The sequence below is a fragment of the Molothrus aeneus genome, chromosome 3, assembly GCF_037042795.1.
Source record: "Molothrus aeneus isolate 106 chromosome 3, BPBGC_Maene_1.0, whole genome shotgun sequence".
NCBI classification, from domain to species: Eukaryota; Metazoa; Chordata; class Aves; order Passeriformes; family Icteridae; genus Molothrus; species Molothrus aeneus.
Window position 1 is genome coordinate 5,207,071 of NC_089648.1, and position 11,008 is coordinate 5,218,078.

The window sequence follows — 11,008 nt, forward strand, 5'->3', positions numbered from 1 at the left end:
GGTCCCTTCCAAGATTTCCCTCTGGCATTCCACTTCCCAGCCTCTGGCTGGCATTTGCTGCCTCTTCAAGGGCTCTTTTCCATGTGGCTGGAAGGACAGACCCTGATCCAAGGGTGTGGGATGGAACCAGGGAAGCACAGCTGTGCAATGCCAGTGCCAAAGGATGCCGGAGCCTTTTCCCTGGCTCCCGGGAACGCGGTGATGGATATCCATCCCCAACACGCACATGCCAAGGGATTTGTGTTTTCCTGGGAAGCAGGTGCTGTTTAGAGAGAAGGTGGGAGTGCAGAGCCAAAGAATATCTCATTCCCACATTCCTTCCGTCCTATTTTTTCGGGAAGCATGGGATGTGTCCCAGTGCCTGTTTCAAAGGGGCTCACATTCCATCAGAAGCTGCAGGTGGAGGAGCCTGGAATGCTGACAGGGTGACTCAGGCGCTCCTGAGTCATCCAGGAGCTGGGAATTGATCCCCACTCGCTGGGTACATCCATGATGTTCTGTGGAGCAGGGGCACAGGGAATTGTCATGGTGCTCCATGGGGATGTCTGCAGCATCCCTGACTCTTGGGATGCTGGTCCAGGGAAATTTGGATTACCCAGACCAGTACGAACACTGATCATATCAATCCAACCCCTTCCCATGCCAGAGTGTTCCTGGGAATGTCACAATCCCAGCCTTGGCCACTTCAGTAAACTCCTTGGGTGAGTTTTGGTTTAAATCCCTGGATTTTGGGTCAGCTCCCTGCATTTTGGGCCACATTTTTACACACAGCCACTTTTAACAGCATCAAACCCCTGGGAAGCAGCACTGCAGGGAAAAGCTTCGAGAGATCCCCAGTAAAAAATGGGAAGAGAAGTGAGAAGAGTCAAGGATTTGCTGCTTTTAGTGCTGTGCTTGTCTGAATTCCGAGCTTGCCTTGTGTTTTCCTTGGATACAGCCGATGCTTTTGGAGCTCCTGGGGCTGCCGGGGCTAAACCAACAATCCTTAACCCCAAAAGGAGCCAGCCAGGAATTCTGTGGGATGAGGGAGTGGAGCCTGGAGCTCTTCCCAGATTGTCCAGCAGCTTGGATGTGCCTGGGTTTGCTGGGCAGATTCCCATGGCACGAGGCGGGAGCATCATGGAATCACATCCCCAGGTGCCACGTCCATGTCTGGGAAATCCCTGCCAGGGCCGGACAACTGTTTTTTAAGGAATTTTCCCAATATCCAACCTGAAGCTTCCCTGGAGCAACTTGAGGCCACTCCCTCTTTTCTTGTCATTCCCTGGGAGCACATCCTGATCTGACCTGGCTGCACCCTCCAGTCAAGGATTGTAGGAAGTGGGAATGTCCCTCTGGAGTCTCATTTTCTGCAGGCTGAGCTTTTCCAGCTCCTTCCCGGTGCTCCAGCCCCTTCCCATCTCCATTGCCTTCCTGGGACATGCTCCATCCCCTCCATATCCTCTGTTTAGTGAGAGGGGACCTGGATTGCTCCTCCCCAGACGCCCATTTTGGGATGAATCCCTATTTCAGCACAAGTAATCTGGACCTGATCCCAAAAGCACAGAATATTCCCAAACCTGACAGGAACGCGGGGGAGAAATCAGAAATTCCATGGCTTTTGTCTGGTGTTTTTGTTAGGAATCATGGATTACAGAGCTGGAAAACTGCGGGTTGGGATTTTTGGCGGCTCTGGAAGTTTGGCAAAATTTAGGGAAGGTGGAAGGATCCAGTGTTTGTCCTTGGTGCTGGAGGAGATAAGAGAGGGTGGAGGAAAATCTTCCCTTTTCCCAGTAATTGATTTTGAAGGAACAAATCCCAAGGAACAAATCTGCTGGGCTTATCTCAAACTTTACCCTAAACTCCATTTTCTGGCCTAAAGGTCCCTAAATTTTCCCACTCTGGGAAAGTGTCAGAGATGCTCTCGTTTATCCTTTGCTGCCCTCTTTTGCTTCCCAAGAACCAGATATTTCCTTGGATTTATTTGCTGTGGCTCCCCAAAACTACTGGAGAATAAATAAGATGAGGGAATATTGACTGATTAATTCATTAATTAACTAAGACATCTGGGGAGGCTTTGAAGGTGATTTTCCCCTGACTTTTATTCCTTTCCCGGATTTTTATTCCCATTTCCCATCCTCCAAGGCTCAGCTTTTGCCTTGTAATCTTAAGGATTTGGGCTGTTCTCATCCGCCTGTGCCAAGAATCCAACTTGGAGAGGATGTATCCAAGGTTATAGATGGGTTGGCAGCATCCTCCCAAAATTCTGCAGCAATTCCACCGGATAATTCTAGACTGGATCCATGACTGGCTTGAAAAGAGGGATGTTTCTATTCCTAGATTGGAGTTTTTATCCATTGGGTTTCCAGGGATTGGAATGCTATTGCAGAAAACACTGCATTTGTTGGAGTTTTACTTCCATAGATTTCCAGCCTCATGGGAGTGGGAAGTGTTTTCATGTGGCCCTTTCCTTGCTGGGGTAGCTTGGGAGTTTGGGTAAGGGGGAATTTGGGATTATTGGGTAGATTTGGGGTAATTTTTATAAAGCTGCAAATCTGCCAGGGATTAAAATCAAAATCTCCCTCCTTGTGTTGGCTTTGGACACTGAAAGATGGAGTTTTATCCCTAAAAAAAAAACAAAAAAAAAAAAAAAAAAAAAAAACCCCACATGGAACAAGTCTGGAGGTGGCCAGGCTGTGCAACAGGAGCCGACTGTAACATTTTTCCAAGGATTCTCCTGGGCTCCAGATGTGCGGGCTGGGAAAGCCGTTAACGGCCCCAATTAGGCTTTAATTTATCTTTGTTTCCTCGGCCTTGCCGTTAAAAGTCACACCCCGGAGCCATTAAAGCTCCGCGTTCCCATTCCCGAGTTTTGTCAGGTGCTGGCCAGCCAACCCAGCCCCAAACTGGACTTCATTCCCACCGCACCACAAAAAAAGGTTTAAATGGGTCAGGAGCCTTTCCCTGGACATCTGCTTGAAGGATAACACGGGGATCTTTAAAAGGCTTGGAAGGAAAACAAAAAAAGGCTTCAACATTCCCAAGGAATTTCAGCCCCTCGTCCAGCCTGTTCCCGAATCCCCCATTTTGGCAGGAGAGAGATGGCATTAAACATCCAAGGAGATTTATTAGGGATAATTTATGGCCGGAGCAGCCGAGCCGTGGGTTCGGGGGAGCGGAGCTCACCACGGGCAGTGTTTTCCTTCCTGCACATTCCGATTGTTTTAGTTTATTCCAGAGGCACGGCTCGGGAGCTCATTTATTCCCGGGACACATCAACACGTGGAGTGAGATCACTCCCGTTCCTGGGGGTCGGCGGGCTGGAGGTGATGAAATAATGGATTTATCCACAGCTTATTCCAGGCGTTTGATTGACCGGGATCAATTTGGGCTGGACCGACAACATTTCCCGACGTTCCCAAACAGCCGCTAAAATAATTATCGGGATCCGGGAGCGCGGAGCAGCTCCTGACACATGTTGGGAGTGAGGAGAGGACAGTTCCAGGCACTAAAAATACATCCCAGATGGAAAACTCATCCAGCTCCGAGGGGGGAAAGCTCAACCTGTTGGAGGTTGTTATAAGTCGGGAATGGGGCAGTGAATGTTTGGGATAAGCTGAGTCCCCAGTAGGTCTTTCCTGCCATCCATGAACTGCTGACCTTTTTTCCTTGGAGAGCTGTTAAAATGGAAGCAGAGGGCAGAGGGAGTTGTTTTCCAACCCCTTTTGCGCTTGTGTGGTCTGGAAAGGGAACAGATTTTCCCTGCTCTTTTCCAGGAGACAGACACAGGGATGAGGGGAAAACAGAGACGGCTTAATGAACCTTCCCAAGGTATCCAGGGAATCAGGAGCTGCCTGGCGTGGGAGCAGCGTTTCCATCCCACCAGGAATGTTCACTCTGCTGACAGCTTTGGATGGGATTTGGGATATTCCTGGTGGGGCAGTGGGAAGCAGGGAAAAGAAGAGGGATTTGCTGCTCATGGAAGTTTAAATCTGTGCTTGGGAAGGGGTGAATTCCCTTTGGGATGCCACTCACCTTGGAGAGTGACCAGGAGGGTGGACTGTGGGATGCTGGGCATCACAGGGATGAGGGAATGAGGGAATGAGGGAATGAGGGAATGAGGGAATGAGGGAATGAGGGAATGAGGGAATGAGGGAATGAAGGACAGGATTCCTTGTGGGTTAAGATGAGACCGGAGAATACTTTTTCAATTTATTTGGGAGCTGGACAAGGAGCCAAAATAGAACAAAATGGGAAAATAAGATGAAATACATCCCAGGATTTCAGGAATTCATCCGAGGACACAGTCCTGTGGGCTGGAGCCATGGGAAGGCGACATTCCCAAGAATTACCATCCCGGGAATGTCAGGTATCCGCCCCCAGAAGGATACTTGTATCCAACCAGCCATGGAGATGAGTTATCCCAGAAAACAGTGGAGCATCTTCCCAAAATGGATCCAAAAGCTAAAACCAGGCAGTGGGATCCTTTTCCCTCCAAACAGCCATTCCCTCCCATGCTGCAATTCCAAGGACAATCCCAGGGAACACCGAGTGCTTTCAGCTGTGCTGGAGTGATGAAATATTCCAGACACACGGTCCCAGGGCTGATCCCGAGGCAAACGGTGCCTGGAAACACAGAGAAGGTTTCTGGGAATGAGCAGTGCATGGAAGTGGATTCCCAGAATGTGAGGCACATGGAGGGCTCTGGATGTAGGATTGGGGGAATTCCTCCAGGAATCTCAGGATTTAGTGGCAAACTGGAGGATTTGAATCATGGAATTCCAGACTGGTTTGAGTTGGAAGGGACCTTAAATCCAATCCCATTCCAACCCTGACACCTTCCTCTATCCCAGGTTGTTCCAAGCCCTGTCCAACCCGGCCTTGGACACTCCCAAGGATGGGGCATCCACAGTTTCTCTGGGAACCCGTTCCAAAACACAACCCAAACGTTACTCCTAAAAAATTAAACTCCCTAAAAAAATCATAACCCCTCAGAAAGTTAAATTCCCTCCCCTCTCCCAACATTTCATCCCTGGGTCTTTCCCCTTTGGAACGGCAGCACATATCCCTTGCCTCTGGATGTCACCCAAGGATTCCAGTCTGACTGGGCAAAATCCCGGTGGCTGGGTGATCCCCTGAAAAAAAGAGACAGCTTTCCCAAGGGAATTGGAATGGAAAATCCTCCCTTTCCATCTGCAGCCAGTCGTATTTGGGAGATTTGGAGCTGCAGCTTAAGCAGGAGTTGAAGGATCCACAGGAGCATGAAAACTTCGGGAAGAGTGGGAAAACTGGGCAATAAATAGGATATTTTTCTCCCAGAACGCTGGAATGCTCCAATGATCTTATCTGGCCCTCAGGATCATTGGAACAGCCTGGACTGGGGTGGGTGGTTACAAATGTGCCAGAGTTTTCCCTGTGCCTTTGCAAATCCAAGACTTTTGTGACTGGAAGGCTTGGCTTTAATGAATCCAGTCCCTCATCCAGCCAGGGCCTTAAATCAGGAATATCCCTGAGGTTGCCTTAAATCAGCTTTAAGTGACTTTAATTCAGCTCTGGCCGATTCCCGATCGATTCCAACGACTCATTTCATCCCAACTTTCACGTCCATCCATCTTCCGACCTCGCTCTCCTCTTCCCAGCCCAGAGAAATGGGATCCAGCTGTCGGTGTTTAGGTCGGGAACGGCTGCCAAGGCGGGGAATTGCAGCGTTATCCAAACATTCCGGAAGGTTGGCTCTCTGTGCGGGAGGCATCCCTGACAAATCGGACTGGGAAGGGTGTGGAGAGGTCTCCTCATCCAGCCCCACCGCAGAGCCCCTTCCTGGGAATTCCTGCCTCCATAGCCAGTGGAAGGAGCTAGCAACAAGTGGCTGGATGTATCCCAGCTCAAACCCCATTCCTTAGGGATGAATCCCTCTCCATCATCCATGAGACACTGGGATTGGGTTGGAGGGGACCTTCAGCACCATCCCATTCCATGTTCATGGAAGCAGGGATGCTTCCACTATCCCAGGTTGCTCCAAGCCCTATCCAGCCTGTCCTGGAGCAAATCCAGGGATTTCTGCATCCACCACTCACATCACTGGAGACTTAACCCAGGTTCATTCCTTCCACGGAGCAGGATAGGGATTTGGATCTCAGCCTGTTCCCCTCCTGGTCCCTCCAAGGTGTCTCCATCCTTCCCAAATCATGGATTCCATCCTTCCTGAGCTATGGATTCCATCCTTCCCAATCCTGGACTCCATCCTTCCCAATCCTGGACTCCATCCTTCCCAAGCACGCTCCAGGCTGGAGCAGAGCCACGTGTTCCATGGCCAAATTCCCAGTGATGGATGCAAATGTCATCACTTATTTTTGTGGAAATTTCATTGTTTGTTTTCCTTGGTTTTCCAGCAATAACAACTCCTCTTCCACCCCGCCTCCAGCTTTTCATCTTCTGCCAGAGGCTTCCCCTCCCGACTTTCTCCAAATTATCTTAAAAACCTGGAATGATGGACCTAAAATAATTTTAAAAGGGTGTTTGGTTGGATTCTCCAGGCTGTGGGATTCTGGCCAAACAGGAGCACAGCCGGAACACAGGAGGTCACTTCATTTTTGGCGCAGCAAATTAAAATAATCCATGGAATTCCAGCTTCTCCAAGATATCTCGCATTGTATTTGGGAGCTCTTCATAGTTCAGGCTCTTCAGTGCCTGACAGTGTTGGACTTTCAGGGGTGATTCTGTGGATTTGGAAGTTTCCTTTTCCATATTTGACTGTCAGAGCCTTAAAGGCCACACTGTAACCCAAGATGCAAAATATGATCCTAAATCCATGGATATATGGATATATGATCATGGATATATGACCCTCTGGAATATTGTCCCAGGATTGTAAATTGGATTAGCTCCCCTCATTTCCCTGGCACTGCCCAGCCCTGACCTGCCCCAGGCCTTAAGTCCAGCCTAAAATCCCTGGAATACTCAGCCAATAAATGTCCACATGCTTTGAGCTTCTCCAGCTTGGAATATCTGGGATCAAACCATCCCAAACCTGGCCCCACTGGAATTTTCCCCCTTCAGCCTCAGTTCATCAAAAGCCTCTGCGGTTCCTTCTTCTTCTCCTAATGAAGGTGGAAATGTCCATGGTGAGGGGAATTTATGGATGAAGAAATTCCAGTGGCCATCATTCCATAATAAGGCTGACAGGCCTGTAAAATATTGCCCAAAAAACCCTGGAAAAGGCTCCAGCAGCTCCCTGGAAGGTGACCCAAATATTTTATGGAGTGGGCTCTGACGACCTTCCCTTATTTATGAATTTTTAAATGAGCGGGATCTGTTTAAAGGGGGGAAAAAAAAAACCTGGGATACGAAAAAAAAAAAAAACCCAAACCAGCTTCAGATGGTGACTTTAACCTCCCCTAGATTAAAAACCATTCCATCTTTTTATCCCAATTCCAATAAAAATCCTGTCTCCCGTGGATTTAGGGACTGCTTCCAACGCCACTTAAAAGCTGATTATTTTCAGGGCAGATTTTGCACTCCAAAGCTTTTTTTTTTTTTTAAATTATTTTTAAATCCATTTTAAAGGATAACAATTTCTTTGGTACATGTTTGAGACAGGGATAATTTTACCCAGGAAAACTGAGGGAAATTTAATGGAAAACCTTTCAATTCCACCCACCCTCCACTCGCTCACTCTCCAAGCCCCATCCAAGCTGGCCTTGAAGAATTCCAGGGATGGGGCAGCCACGACTCCATAGTCCGAGAGCTGAATCTGGCTGTTTGGAATCTCCCTTTACTCCAAAGGAAGCCAAAGCTATTGGGAATGGTGAAAAGTCTAAAACACTGGGATAAACCAAGCCACTGATACCCAGACTCCTCCTCTGCCCATTCCAGAAACCACTATTCCAGCAGCTCCAGGGAGGAATTCCGCAGCCAGAAATGGGGGGGAAACGCTGCTTTTCCATCCAGGAGAGCATTTAAGGAATATTTTACACCAAAGCCCCTTCATTCCCTTCTGGAGGGGTTATAAATGGGACAATCCTGCCTTGGGATAGAGCCCTTCAAACACCACAACATCAATATCCCGGCTCCTGGAAATCCAAGGAATATTTCTCCACGTCCACATCCCATTAATCATTTGGAAAGCCATTTATGGACCCAAATTACCAAGTGCCAAAACGCCCCTGACAGGGAGGGAAATTTATTCCTCTGCTTTATTGATGTTCTATTTATTATTAGAAATCCAATAAATTCTTCCCAGATTGGGAATTTTAACGGGAATTCTTCATGGCTGGGTCCCATTTGTGCTCTGAATGCTGTGTATAAAGGGGGAGCAGGGAAGATAAGCCAAAAAAAAAAAATCCTTTAAAAACTCCTTTTTTAGGATGCACTTGATGGGAAAAAATCCCCTTCCAGCCTGGCAGTGAGGTCGGGATCAAATACAGATTCCGGGACTCTGATAGGAAAATTTGGAAAGGTCTTTAGCATAATCCTTTAATCTGTTTGCAGGGAGATCCATGAAAAATGCTTTATTTACCTGAGTAAACAGTGGCTCCCATTTCCAACGGGAGGTTAAGCTGTTTGGAGAAAGGCTTGGGAGGAAATAATTCCAAGGATTTTAAAGCTTAAGGTGTCATTGTTTGGGTTTTTTGGGATTCCTTCCAAGGAGATCGCGGGCAACTTTCAGAGGGAGCAGAATTCGCTCAAATTCACCTGGAAGGGCTGAAAATCCTAAGTTACTCCACTTTGTGGGGAGTCTCAGTGGGAATGTGCCAGTTTGGGAATGAGGCTGGAAGCTGGGAAGTGCCTGGAGAAGCATCAGCTCCCATTTTAATACGGCTCCAACACATCCCAATTTTCAGGAGATCGAATGATCCCCTTTATATTCTCCTATAATCATTCCAGCCCTTCCTCATTCCAGGCATGGTTATCCAGCAGTGCCTTCTCCTGAGATCGGGATAAACCTCTTCCCACATGCAGGAATTCTGCTCATCCCATGGAAAAGGGAGAGGGGACGTTCCCACTTAATCCTTCAGGACTCCCAAACCCTGTTGGGAATAGTGAAAGGGTGATCTGCCCCCAGGTGAATCCCCAGGAATCTTTTGGCCACCAGATGCCCCCACAGAGCCATCCCAGGTCCCTGAGGGAAGCTGGACACAATTTCCCTGGATTTTGGGAAATCTCCAGCTCCTTTTCTGCCACCCTTTCCCAGTGCCACCGTACTGCAGGGAGGGAGAGTGGCAGGGATTTCTTTGGAAGTTCCCACCACGTTGGAAGTGGTCTCCTGGACACTGGGAATGGCTGGAGGTGTCCCAGTCCTCAGTGTAAAGGGTTTTGTGGTGATGAACTGGGAATTCCCAGGATTTCTGCCTGCACCCGGAACAGTGCTGGATAAGGCTGGGGTAGGAGCAGGATAAAAGTAATGCTCCCAGTGAGTAAAGCATTTTTCCAGCTAGATTTTCCCTGGAATTCTGCACTTCAGGCGTTATCCCACACTACAGAAATCTATAAACCCAGGAAACCCTTGGAAAAACGTTCTCCAAGCGCTCTCCCTGTAAATGTCCTCACTCCAAGCTCCCCTGCCTTTCTTAAATCCCTTTGAAAGCCAGTTCCTGCTTCCCTCCATGCTCCCAGTGCCTTTCCCTTCTCCAGAAATAAATTGGGATGTCTCTTGAACTCATTTGTGCTCCTTGCTGCCTTCCCGCTGCCTTCCCGCCCTAACTCTTTCCATATGGCCGCGGCTCCTTCCATGGAGCGCCTCCGCCTGGCTTCCCCCGCTCACTTCCAAGCTCCTTAATTTTATGAACAATTTCCGAACAATTAGAATGTGGAAAAGTCCTCCGAGGGAAGCTGGAGGATCCCTGCCCCCGGGGATAATGCAAATGTGGGCCAGACAAAGCCATTCCGCCCGCTCCCTGCGGAACAATCCTCGGATGGGCTGAGCTCATAAAGCCGAGATTTTCCATCTCCGCATTCCAGGGGCTGGATCCTCCTCCCAGTGCCACCAGAGTGACGTGGAATCACTTTGGGTTATTCCGGCTTCTTTTCCCAATTAGAGCCACTGCTTCCCTCCCCTGTTCCCTTCTTCCCGTGTTTATTCCGAGTAATGCCCGACACATGCTTATTTCATGCTATTCCAGTGCAAGGAAAACATCGGGAGTGAAACCAATCCACTTTTAATGGATCAAATACCGGCCTGCGAAAAGCCACAATTTTCCAATCAGAGTTTGGATTGAGGCAGCCCCTCAGCATCCCATGGAATCCCAACAGTTTTCCAACAGCCCCTTTCCTCTTCTCATCCCAACCAGGTCATTTTCCAATCAGCCCCATTACACTGAATCCATTTATATTCCCCAAAAATACATAATGACGGGAATTAGCCCCAACCCCAGGCCTTTTTTTAATCCCTCGCCTGTTAAGTGGAACCACATCTATCTCCGAGCGGGAATTCTTCCGGAGCCCGATGGAAATGGATTCCAAACAATGCATTCCTATTCAAATTCTCCTCCGTTTTAATCAAAAAAAGCTTGGATTATCTGCTGCCAATATCTCTGAAGGCAGCCTGGAGTCAGGCCCCCTTTGCTACCCCCCTGGTTTTTATGGAATACACGGAATATATGGAATTAATCCATCTGAATATCCAATGTGATGCCTAATGACTTTGGGATCATAACACAAGCGGGTTGTTTGCAGTCCATAAATAAGGAATGGCTTTTGCTGGGATTTCCCAAACCAAAACAGGCTTTGATTGGAAACAGGAGGCAGATCCAGCTTCTCCCTTTTTCATGGCTGAGGGAATTTGGGCTGGGAGGATGGAGCACCCACTGGCAATGCTTGGCAGGGGTTACTCCCAATTCCCGCTCTCCCAAAACCATGGGATGATGGGAATCATCTCGGCATGGCAGGGACTGGGACGAGATAGGCTTCAAGTCCTTTTGAATCCAAGCCATTCCATGATTCCATGATCCTGTCTCTACCTGCCTGCAGCTCCCGCTGGATCTTCATCCCTGCCTTGTGGTTGTTGGCAGAAATTCCGTCTCCTCTCCCG